Source organism: Pteronotus mesoamericanus, unplaced genomic scaffold (genome assembly GCF_021234165.1).
Source record: "Pteronotus mesoamericanus isolate MK-2021 breed Mesoamerican mustached bat unplaced genomic scaffold, CSHL_Meso_final contig_94, whole genome shotgun sequence".
Lineage (NCBI taxonomy): Eukaryota > Metazoa > Chordata > Mammalia > Chiroptera > Mormoopidae > Pteronotus > Pteronotus mesoamericanus.
Genome location: NW_026555285.1, coordinates 26,378,790 through 26,392,271, shown reverse-complemented (window position 1 = coordinate 26,392,271; position 13,482 = coordinate 26,378,790).

Here is a 13,482-nt window from a genome sequence, read left to right as displayed (position 1 = left end):
TTTTCAATGTCATTATCTCCCACAATCATTGCTACTCTATAAAGTATAAACACATTCCTTTAATCAATGTATTTTCTGTTTCCATAGTGAAGGGATTATCATCCTGGCTTTCTTCTGAGACATCTAATCAATTTAATCCAGCATCCCCTTCTTTTTATTTTTTCATTTTTGTTTTTGAATGTTTTAAAAAATTTGTATTGAACTTATTGGATTGGCATTGGTAGATGAAATTATATAGGTTTCTGGTGTATTATTCTATAACACATCATCTGTATATTGTACTGTGTGTTCACCACCCCAAGTCAAGTCTCTTTCTATCACCATTTATCCTCAGTTTACCCTCTTCTATTCCCGGTGCCTCTTTTTCCCCTCTGGTAATCACCGTACTGTTATTTGTGTTTATGAAGTTTTTCTTTTCCTTTGCTTCATCCTTTCACCCTTTATATCCAGCACACCTAGCCCCCTCCCCTCTACAGCTGTCATTATGTTCCATGTATCCATGCCTCTGTTTCTATTTTATTCATCAGTTTATTTTTTTCATTGGATTACTCATACAAGTGAGACCATATGGTATTTGTCGTTCTCTGACTGGCTCATTTCACTGAACATAGTAATCTCCAGGCCCATCAAGGCTCTCATAAAAGTTAAGAGTTCCTTCTTTTTAATGGCTGAGTAGTATTCCATTGGATAAATGTACCACAGCTTTTTTTATCCACTCATCCACTGATGGGTACTTGGACTGCTTCCAAATCTCGGCTATTTTAAATAATGCTGCAATGAACATGGGGGTATATATACTCTTTCGAATTATTGCTTTGGATTTCTTTGGATAAATTCCCAGAAGTAGAATCACTAGGTCATAAAACAGTTCCATTTTTAGTTTTTGAAGTAACTCCATTCTTTCCACAGTGGCTACAGCAATCGGCATTTCTACCAGCAGTGCACAGTGTTCCCTTTTCTTCACATCCTAACCAGCACTTCTTGTTTGTTGACTTATTGATGATAGCCATTCTGACAGGCATAAACTGATTTCTCTTTGTGGTTTTCTGTTGCGAAACGCCCCATCTGGTTTCAGGGACTGTAGCCTCGCCAACAGGCAAGAGGGCCCCAAGGCTGGAGCTAATAAAGGAGGTCTTGAGAAAACAGGCCACTGAGGGGATGAAACCTGTTCTCCTGGCAGGGGCACAGCCCCTGCCTCCCTCACATCACCGTGCTTGGCTCTGTGATGGTTGGTTGTTGACAGGTAAGTTCTTTTGCGATGAGAGATGACCGAAGCCAGACATTGGCCAGTATGGGCAGTGGGACAAGGACTTGAGGGGACACAGAGAAAGGGCAAAAAGGCTCACACCCCTCGGTTCAGCTTGGACATGGCCGGAGTCCTCATTCTGTCTGAAAGAAGTCTCCTTATCTCTTGGTGACTCTGCCCTGCCCACCTGGCTCAGGGTTGAAACAATATTAAAGGCAGGTACAGCCCTAAACTGGATCTGGGCAGGTTCCTAGGGACAATCAGGCCTAGAAGTAAGTTCCTCTAAGCATGCTTTGTTCTTCCCTCTAAAGCTATGATAACCAGCTCATGCTGGGAAGGAGATTTACATTATTCATAGACCCTGACCTGAGGCAGATCTCTTGTGATCCTTCAATTGTTTGTTTTCTGTAAACATAGACTTTTGACATTGATTGATGAGCTTTGCATCCATGCCCCTGTGCATATGGTTCTCAGTAAAAGCCTTTGGACACGGGGGGGGGGGGGGGGTTTGGGGCCTTCAACCCTAGAGGGAAGAGCCATGTCCCCTCTCCTGGCAAACAGAAGTGTTTGTGAAGACTAGTGTTTATTCCCCCCATCAGTGACAACCCTGGGACAGGCTCTGCAAGATTCAGAGCCCCACTGCCTCCTCAGCTGGATCCAGACAGTAACCCTCAGATTCCGGAACCCACGGCGCTCCCTAGAATGTGTCGCTTCCCGTGACAGTTCTCATTTGCATTTCTCTGGTGATTAATGATGTTAAACACCTTTTCACTTGCTTACTGGCCATCTGTAAGTCCTCTTTGGAGAAGTTTCTATTCAAGACCTTTGTCCGTTTTTTAATGAAATTGTGTGAATTTTGTCGTGTGTGTGTTGAGTTGTGTTAGTTCTTTGTAAATTTTGGATATTGACCCTTTATCAGCAGTATTATTGTCAAATATATTCTCCCATTCAGTAACTTGCCTTTTTATTCTTTTCATGATTTCTTTTGCTGTACAAAAACTGTTTATTTTGGTGTGGTATTATTTATTTTTTCTTTTGCTTCCCTTGATCTAGGAGATATATCAGAAAAAAATAATTGCTTCAAAAAATGTCAGGTATTTTACTGTCTATTTTCTTCTAAGATATGAAAGCTTTTGAGTCTAAAATTTAAGCCTTTAGTCCATTTTGACTTTAATCTTGTGTACAGTATAAGAAGGTGCTCTAGTTTAATTTTTTGCACTTATCTGTCCAATTTTTCCAACACCATTTATTGAATGCAGTATCTTTACTCCATCATGTTCTTGCCTTCTTTGTCAAATATTAATTGACCCTAAGGATATGGGTTTATTTCTGAATTTTCTATTCTGTTCCATTGATCTATATGTGTGTTTTTATTCCAATACAGTGCTATTTTGATTGTCTTGTAGTAGTTTGATATCAGGTAATGTGATTCTTCTAACTTTGTTGTTGTTTCTCAAGATTGCTGTGTCTATTCATAGTCTTTTGTGGCTCCATGTAAATTGTTGGATTATTTATTTTAGTTCTGTGAAATCAGTTTCATTTTAATACACCAGTAATGAACTATCAGCAATGGAAACCTAGAAAACAACCCCATTTACAATTGCATTTAAAAAATTCCTAGAAATAAATGTAACAAAAAGATGTAAAATCCCTGTACTTAGAAAATTATAGGACACTGATGAAAGGAACAGCATCCTCTTCTTTTGAATTGTTTGGATTCCTTTGGCTTTCTCAACTTCATTGCAATCCATCACCACTGAATCCGGGTTTTAGTCAAATAAATGAGGAAGCACTCATTTCTTTCATTTGCTCAGCTAGCTTTAATCTAAAATTATCTTTCTCTCTAATATTACAGCCATTTGGTAACATGAGTCTGATGAGCACTAGAAATGTTGCTAATATGACAAGTGAACTGAATGTCTAATTTAATTTAAATTAAATTTCAAAACAAACTAACATTTTTTTTTTGCTGTAAAAACAATTTTATTATTTAGGGAGGATTACATTTTAACTGTTGAATTGTTTAAGAAATGATTGCATACTAATATACATTTTTGTTATTTAGTTTCTAGTATGATGCAGAAACACATCACTGATCAAGTTAGTGTCAACAGATCTAGTTGAAAGGTTTTTTTCCCCTACCCATTGATATAACATCGTATGTTTATTTGAATATTTTATACAGACAAGTGATATCTAGTTAATTCATACTTGTTAAATAACTTGTTTATAATATTTAAAATAAATAGAATTACATTATTATTTTAATTATATAATTACGTATTTTTCTAAATCATGTCTATGAACAAATTTATAAGTTAAAAATTCAGAGATATTATTGATGTAGAATTAAATGTAAATGCAGAAACTAGTACCACAAACAGAACAGTAAAGAAAAAAATATATACTGGGAAAAAATAGGTTGGAAATTTCACCACAAATAGCAATAAGTTTGTGGTAGATCAAAATTAGAAAGCTATTTGTCTTATAAAGAAATAAAATTAAAAAATAACAACATAATGTGAACAATATTATAAGATATATAAGAAATATATTTAGGAAATACATAGTTCATTTGATAAAAAGTATTTTTCTCCACACTAAAAAATAATCAATAAAATTATTTACCTGAAATCAGAATTCAGGTTTCTGAATTCTGTTTTACAATCTTTTAAGACAATATGAATGAAAATTTACTGAGCTATAAAATGGTTTCTATACTTGTTCTAAAAATTTAGATGAAGACATGAGAAATTATTATGTAAGTTCTAAAAGTTGTGAAGATATTATAAACTTAGGAAAAAATACTATATAGTATGAAATATTTCTCAAAACAGTAAAGTCAATTGAATCAATATTAGAAAATGTCATGCTTTTATGTAACTTGAGTCATGAGATATAAAAGATACTACTTAATTAACATTTTGGGTATGTTTTATCTCAAAGAAGTTCTGAATTAATTTAAAAATATCAGTTTGTGGCATAAAAAAATAAAACATGAATATATATACATTCATATATACATATATTTGAATATTTTCATATTACATATGGCTAAATATATATATATGACATGTATATGACAAAAATAGTTTCACATCAGATAGTACTCCACCTATGTTTGGTCAAAACATAGGTTTATGATAATTTTGTAACAAGAGACTGTTTTCCCAATCACTTCATTCTGCTGCATGTATATATTAGAAATATGTTTACTCAGTTTTCAGTAGCTGACTTTATGAAAAGTGTCATCGACATAATTGTTACAATTCATATAGTTGGGGGGACCCAAAAATGGAATTTACTTATAAAAAATTGTGTATTTTTTCTTACATGTTTAAACTTCAGTCACCTTCAAAGTACTCTCCATTTGATGCAATACACCTATTGAGACTTTTTTCCACTGCTCACAACAGTTTTGGACCTTGTCTATTTTGATGCCTTTTAGTGCTTCTGCCATTTTTTGATTTTTTACCTTTTCCATGTCAGCAAAATGTTTCCCTTTGAGGACTTTATTCATTGGGGAAATAAACAAACAAAAAAGTCGCTCTGGGCAAGATCCGGTGACTGGGGAGGGTGCTGCATGAAAGGTCACACTGTTTTTGGTCAAAAACTGCTGAACACTCAGCACAATGTGGGCAAATGCACTTGAAAATCACCCATCACAAAATGGGCAAATGCATTGAAAGAGTCTTCAAAAAATATTCACTGAAGCTGAATGCAACCTCTCACAACATTGCCAGCTGGTGCTCTGATACAGATGGGTTCCTAGAACACTCACCTGGCTGGGGAAGACTGTACTGTGAGGGGCCCACCCCCCAGGAGATAATTCCCTTTTGTGGGGGGGCCCTCCTTATATACATACAAATGCTCCGAATCGTCTTTATTTTATGAAATTAAGAGAGAAATAGAAGCCAATTAATTTAACAATCTTGTGTACTTCACCAATGCTCATTTGATGAGTCATGGGAGATTTTTAACGAAGATTTATTGTACTGTCATTCCAGTGCAAGATTTCTTGGAAAAAAAGGAATGTTTGATGAATATTCAGTGATCAAAGACAAAATGGCAGTGTGACTTACGTTTTTCACTGATGTCGTATTGCTCACGAACAAGCTAAATTTAAAAATCCAGGGAAATGAGGAGCTTATTTGTGTCTTAGCTAGGCGAGTGTACAAATTTATTTTGAGAAATTGACACTTTAATTATACAAATCAATAATAATGTTATTTTTACACAAGAATTATTGAATTTAACTTGGATAGACATACTTTTTAAATTATATGTTTTCATTTCAAAGTAAAAATAGTTTTTATAGTGTAAGCCTTTTTTATTAAAGTTGATGTAAATATGAATAGAAAATGATACTTGATTCTGTTATTCAAAACTTTTATTATATTTGGAAAATCTTCAGGATGTGAGTCTACATCCTGTGTAAGTTTTATTATATTTAAACAATAAAATATTTTCTGATCAAAATGTAGCATCTGAATTGAGATATGTTTTAAATATAAAATCATGCTGGATTTTGAAAAAGTAGAAAAAACAAAGTAAAACATATGCTTAATATTTTATGTTGACTTTACTTAGAAATGATAATATTTTAGATAGGTTGGATTAACAAAATATATTAATAAAATTCATTTTACCAATTTTTTTTTTACCATTTATATGGCTGCTAGAAAATTAAAATTACACACATTTCTGTTGGACAGCATGAAGTTCTGAGATATATATTCTCATCAATAAATTCAATCTAAACCCATGTTCTGTCATTTTTGATCTTGCATTCCAGAAATTACTCCCATACAATATTTTTAGATTTTTGCCACTTTACATTAGCAAAATCCTTCATTTTTTTAATGAGGTGTAAGCATCTGATCAGTATATGATATGCTGGAACCCAAGCCTAGAAAAGGACATATAGGCACCAACAGGTAGTGGAGGTGAGCATGAGGCAATACCCCCCAACATCTGTAAGAAAAGGCTGATTCTGCTGACAAGTAAGGCTCAGAGGGAGTTTGAGGGTCATCTGAATCAAATTCTTTCAAATATTATGGTGCTTAATATTGCTACCCAAATCTTTCCCAGTGTGTACTTCAATTAGTACATACGATACCAAAAGACACTGTAGATTAAACATATGCTGTAATTTCTCAACCCAGAATATTTGGCTCTGATTTTATTTCAAGGCAGTCATAGAAACCTTCTTACTACTACACCTTTATTCAAGAACTTAAAACTTAAAGCCTTATGCCCAAGTTGGTGTGGCTCAGTGGGTTGAGTGCCAGCCTGTGAACCAAAATGTTGCTGGTTCAATTCCAGTTAGGGCACATACCTGGGCTGCAGGCCAGGTCCCTAGCTGGGGGTGAGCAAGAGGCAACTGATAAATGCATCTCTCACACATTGATGTTTCTCTCCCTCTCTTTCTCTCTCCCTTCCCTCTCTCTAAAAATAAATAAAATCTTAAAAAAGAAAAAAGACTAAGGCTTGCATTTTATAGCAGCTTTAAACTCTCCAGTGCATAAAACAGTCTTTCACTCTAAAAGTCTTATATTCCTAATTCTCATCGTGCGGTGGTATGGCAGCATCCATTTGTGTGAGAGATCAAGAAGGATAATTTAGGCAACTCATTTACAATCTGCATGTGCAGATTACTGGTGTTCTACTTGGAATTAAGTTAATAAACTACTGTCAAGACCAATGAGGCATCAAGCCCAGATTCCCATCACTAGAGCTGTATTAGTGTTTACTATGTTACATGAGCTTCAGTGACAGATAGAATCTACTCTAGATAGTTATACAAGAGGGGTATTCATTAGAGGGAATAGAGTCTTTGAAACTGGGTGAAACAGTATAGAATCCAGAAATGATAGCAGAACGATGTTTCTGAACTGACCTCCCTAGGGAGCCATGAGCCCTTCCACTTCTGAACCTGGGGAATCAAGAAGCTTTGATGACAACTTCAGGCTTTTGTATTACATTGTCACTGTCATGGCCACAGCTAGAAAATAAATATCGGCCTGATGTTTTGCGAGCCATCTGCAATATTTGTTTAACCACTTTACAACAACAGGAAACTTAGAACCAGAAAAATAAATTTGTGAGCCTATGTTGCAGAAACTCAGGTGCAGTATTATCAAGAAAAAGAAAAAAGAGTAGAATATAGAGCATTATTATAGATAAACAAAGTTACCGAATAATATTAAAAACATTTATTTTGATAGGAAGATATTAAAACTCTACATTTTTTGTACCTAGTGACATATCCTTAAAACACATAGCACAAAAAGAGATATATCATAAGAAAACATAGACAAATGTACCAGCAGAGTGGATAATTTTAGTATACCTCTGTTAGGAACTGATAGATCAAGCTGACAAAAAAAATCTATACGGCTATAGATAATGCAAACTACATAATATATAATACAATTATATATTTTTAATTCTGAAAAGAAATAAATAAGAGGGATATTATAAGAAGTATGTAAAGGGGAGACATTACCTCTATCTTTCAACACTGTTTGTTACGCAAAAATATTTTAAAAGATAATCCTGGACAGAGGGCAGTCAGTGTCCTGCTTGCATGACGGAGAGAAGTGCAAAAACCCATGCAGAATTATCTTCCAACAATGACCCCACTGAAAGATGGTGGTTTCAGGTTACTCACTAACTGTATTAAAGACATATCAAATGTAACTTATGTTGCCTCTGAAATCCTGAAAGGCTTACAAGTATTTTGACTTTTTCTCTGTCATAAGAAGCATTCAAGTGTACCAAGCAGTCTTTCATCTTTGAAGGTATAGGGGATTGTATAATTTGTTTAGAAGACTCTTTGCTTTTACCCTTGCCACCATTCACAGCAGGAGCAGTATAATTCTCAGCCTTGGTGGCTTTGGGCTGGGCCATATAAGTTGCTTTGTCCAATGGAAGATGAGTTAGGTTTAAATGCATTAGTATGAACTTGCCTTGTTTGGTTTACACTCTAGCTATCCTGCTTCCCGCTATGAAAGCTAAAATCATCTTAAATGGCAACTACTTCATAAACTTTGGTACTGAAATGAAAGGTATGCAGAGTTAACGTGAGCCTTGTCTGCAGGCTGTAAGAGAGACAATATACCTGCTTCACAGATCTATGTGCAAGAAAAATATTTGTGCTGTAAGCCACTAAAATTTTAGAACTGTTTTTATGAAGAATTATTTTAACACAAGTTGACTAATATAGAGGGAATATTTTGTTATGCTCTAGACCAGTGGACACCCTATGTGCAGGTGCCTGTATTTTCATGGAAATTAGCTCCTATTTTGTTCCAAACAAGAGATTTTTTTTTTTTTCCAGAAAGTTGTCTCCTTATATAGGTATGATTTTCAATGCTCAAATCTACTTCCTTTCTTGGAATGCTTTGCGATTATTTCTCTTCACCTCAGCCATACACATTATATGAGAACTGAAGCCTCTGTGTCTAAAATGTGGCTCTCTAAGCATGGAAATTAAATTCCATCCTCAAGATCTCCTAGTTAAAAGAAAGAATTCAGTACCAATATTTATTAAAGTGAAGCTTTTTTGTTGTTGTTGCTAAATCACTTCCTGAGTGATTGCTTCAAGTTCTTTGATGGAAATCTAATCTTTTAATTTATAGTAGAAATTTTCTATCTTCAAAGTTATTTTCATATGACTCTTTATCTTTAACGCTTATTACAAGAATGTTATAAAATAATCAGGAAGAAATTATTAACATCTTTATTTTACACAAACAACAATGAGGAGTCAGACTATAAACTGATTTTAAAAAAGTAACATACTGAGATGTTTTCCAATATGAGTGTGGGAAATGTTCTTAGATAACGAGATTTTTTTCTAAAACTGCAGTGAATGAAACTGAATTTCAAATGACAGTTTAAGAAAATGTCTCTGAATGATACAGATCTACATATTTGTGGTTATATAAAATACTTCGATTTTGTGAAATGTTCTCACTGTAAAGAATCTTTTGTCATTGTCTGAAGTCTACAAATATTTATATAATATATATTTTTCTTTAGAATTTTCAAAAGGTTTAATAAATATTCATTATCTATGACCTAAAAAGCTCAGATAAAGTAAGAATAAGCGCCTTGTAAATAACTAGTGTCAGTAAGAACCTGCCCGCCATTACTTAATCATACCCGTATTCTACAGCAAAACAGCCTTGTAAGGGTCATTACTGAGAAGAATGTCAAATTGGCCGATTTAATGTTACTTAGGGCTTACTTTATCTATATAACTGTCTCAGATAAGAATTGCAAGCTAATAATAATTACATTAGTGTCAGAAGTGTAGGGGACACCTATGGTTTATTTAGTAGGGGAAGATAGTTTTAATGTTCTAAATTGAATTTTACTGTCTACTTTGAGATAGTTAAAATAGCATATGTAAAATATTCAACCACCCATTAATGGCTGATATCTGAGAAATACAATACTGTCTGAAATATTTTAATGTCTGCTGCTACCTCAGTCTAAACTGCATGTCAAAAGGCATGTGGCAGCTTAAATATATTGTTGATACATCCAAATAAAGTTATTGTATTTTGTGATGTAAATTTAAATGTGTCATTTTAAAAGTTACAAATTATCTATGCTTCTGTGGATTTAAAAAGTTTACTCCTTTTGGTATCATGTTGCATTCTTTAAATTTATATGTCTAAGGGAAAAATATCTTTCAAAAGTCAATTTTTAAATAGTAAGCTTGGGAATGGTCCTCACATAATACACATTCACAAAAACACACACAATCTGTATTTGACACTGAATCATTGGCATCAATTACAGGACAATTTTATGGGACACACACATACACACAGATATACATACACCCACAAACATACTGAGTACAACCTCAAAGCTATTGTTAGAAGTGGAGCCTCACTTATCTCTATGTACTTTGTTATGTTCCTAATTTCCAGACAGTTAAGATTTTCCAGCATATATGCATTACTCAAATGAATTAAGCAATAAGCATCATGAGATGTCTGCCATCACCACACACAGTAACATTTTTTTTTGTTTTAAAACAGCTTTAAAGTGTTTAAAAACAATTTGTCACCACATCTTCATTCATAGTAGAAATTATTAGCATAGAGAGAATAGCAGCAAAATGTAGACTGATAATATGCAAAAAGGAACTACTGGATGAGCATGTGATCAATCCATTTTAAGCATCAATCTGTTAACTAGCCTAGTGGGGCAGAGGGTAGGTGTATCTACAGAGGAGTAGCAGAGCCCCTTTGGAGAATGTTTCTCTTTTCTATGGAATGAAAAACTTCATAATTGATAACAAAGGGAGACTTTGTTCCCATTGCTCCATCAGCCAATATGGCAGTAGTTAGACTAAGTGGGAAAATGTTTAAGTGGGCCATTTGAGTTTTATATCTTTTGCTTGAAGCCCAGCATGTCAAATCTGGCAGAACAACTGGTCAAATAGTCACCTGGCCAGGAACCATGAAGACACAGAACAACATATGCATACCATGCTTTTAATTTACAAAGCATCTTACCATACACTCTTTCATTTGTTCTTCACAACAACCCAGATATATTGCTATGTCAAATGTATTTTGCAAGTTCAAAGGTAGAAACCAAATGAGAGAATTTAAGGAATTCCTATATGGGGAACATAGCTTATGGTAGCAGATCCAGGACAAAGAGCAAAGTTTTCTGATTCTAATCAGATTCCTTTTCATGACATGGGCTCTTGTGACAAGGTTGAAAACATATTTTATGAAAATGGAATGCATATCATAATTTTATTAAATGTCAAATATGTAAACATTCTGGAAGAATTCAAACTGGGTGCTAGCTTTTGCTGTTAGATCAGCAACACCATAAGAAACCCCTTCTGCACGGCACTATGACATCTAAATGGGTATACAATGAGCTTCCTGTTTGGATGATAATAGCAGTATGACAAACCATATACAGACAGTAAGATAACTTCTGTTTTCAAGATTTTAACCAAGATTTTCAGGGAAACAGTTCTAAAGGCACAAATGAACAGGGTGGGAGATACAGATCTAGGTGTTTCTCTGTGAGTGTGTGTATAGATACATTTTTTCTTACACATCTATGGTGCCCGATATGCCAAGCTCCAACTGAATCTTTGATGCAATAAAAATGAGCGTTACAGAAAACACGACCCCTGCATTCAAGAAACTTATAGTCTAGTAAGGGAGACCAATATTTACAAAATAATAATTTCTATTAATATATACACTCGTTTAGCTAATATTTATGGAACACTTTTAAATGAGAAATTATACTACACATTGTGTATTGCAGATATGACTGTGTAAATATAGATGTAATTGCACAGATTTAAAGTGAGAACTGAGACACAATAAAATCTGCAGCTGGAACACACAACTTGATCTGCCTGAAAGTCATGCCTTGTGAACAATTCATGAAGTCACAATTCTTCATCTATCTAAAAAATGCCAACTGAAGCTGGAAATTCATTCAAAGTCTCTTATTAGGTCTAAGTACAGATAAATTTACATTATTTGACAATATATAAATGTGTACTTTGTATTATATAGTAATAAAATTTATATATTATAAAATGAATACCTATACTCATCTCTACCATAATTTTTAAATAAAACCAATTCTTGGAGCAGATGTTCTATTGAGATATATTTGAAGAATGGTAAGCAATTATTAAAGCCACAGAACTGTTTTAAAATATGTTTAAAAAAGCACAGGGACTAAGGCTGGAAATACAGAATTTAAGGAAAGAAAAAGGTTTGGAGGCCCATGAATGCAAAAGCAAAGTAATGTTGCACTCACACTCAGAGAGGACTTTTTTTTTTTTTTTTTTGCATTACAGCTATTAATACCTACCTACAGAAAAGTAATGAGGTAATCTATGTAAAGTCATCTCTCAGAGATAGGACATAGAGTAGGAAATCAATAAATATTTAAATATATATTCTTGGTGTTTTAGGGTTCTTTGGAGATATTCCCAGAAGTACAATCACTGGTTCATAAGACAGTTCCATTTTTAATTTTTTGAGATAACCCCATACTGCTTACCATGGTGGCTACACCAGTCTGCATTCCCACCAACAATGCACAAGGGTTCCCTTTTCTCCACGTTCTCACTAACATTTGTTCTTTGTTTGCTGCTTTATTGATGACAGCCATTCTGACAGATGTGAAGTGATAGCTCATTGTGGTTTTCATTTGTATGTCTCTGATGATTAGTGACATTGAGCATCTTTTCATATGTCTATTGGACATCTCTACTTCTTTATAGAAGTTGTCTATTCAGATCCTTTGCTCATGCTTTAATTGATTCTTTTTTGGTGTTGAGTTGTATAAGTTTTTTATGAATTTTGAATATTAATCCCTTATCAGATGTATCACAGGCATATATGTTCTCCCATTCAGTGGGTGATCTTTTCATTTTGTTGATGGTTTTCTTTGCTGTGCAAAAACTTTTTTAGTTTGATTTACTCCCATTTATTTTTTCTTTTGGTTCCCTTGCTCAAGTAGATATAACAGAAAAAATATTGCTATGAGCAATGTCAGAGATTTTATCGCCTATGTTTTCTTCTAAAATTTTTATGGTTTCAAGTCTCACAGTTAAGTCTTTAATACATTGTGAATTTATTCATGTGTATGGTATAAGAAGGTGGTCTAGTTTCATTTTTTTGCATGTATTTGTACAACTTTTCCAACACCATTTATTGAATAGTCTAAATTTACCCCACTGTATGTTTCTGCCTCCTTTGTCAAATATTAATTGACCATAATGATGTGGGTTTATTTCTGGGCCCTCTATTCTATTGTGGTGTTATTTACAATTGCCAAGATTTGTAAACAATCCAAGTGCCCCCAGTAGATGAGTGCATAAAAAATTTGTGGCACATTTACACAATGGAATTACTACTCAGTTATAAAATAGAAGGAACTCTTAATTAACCTTTTGCAACAGCATGAATGGACCGGGAGAGTATTATGCTACGTGAAGTAAGACAGACAAAGACAAGTACCACATGATTTCACTTATATGTGGACTGCCATGAACAAAATAAACTAACAAACAAAATAGAGAGTAGACTGACTGCTGTCAGAGGGAAGGGGGTAGGGGGGCTGGGTAAAAAATGTGAAGGAATTAAGCAAAAAAAAAAAAAAAAAAGTCACAGACAGACAACAGTGTCATGATTACCAGAGGGGAACAGGGCAGGGGGACG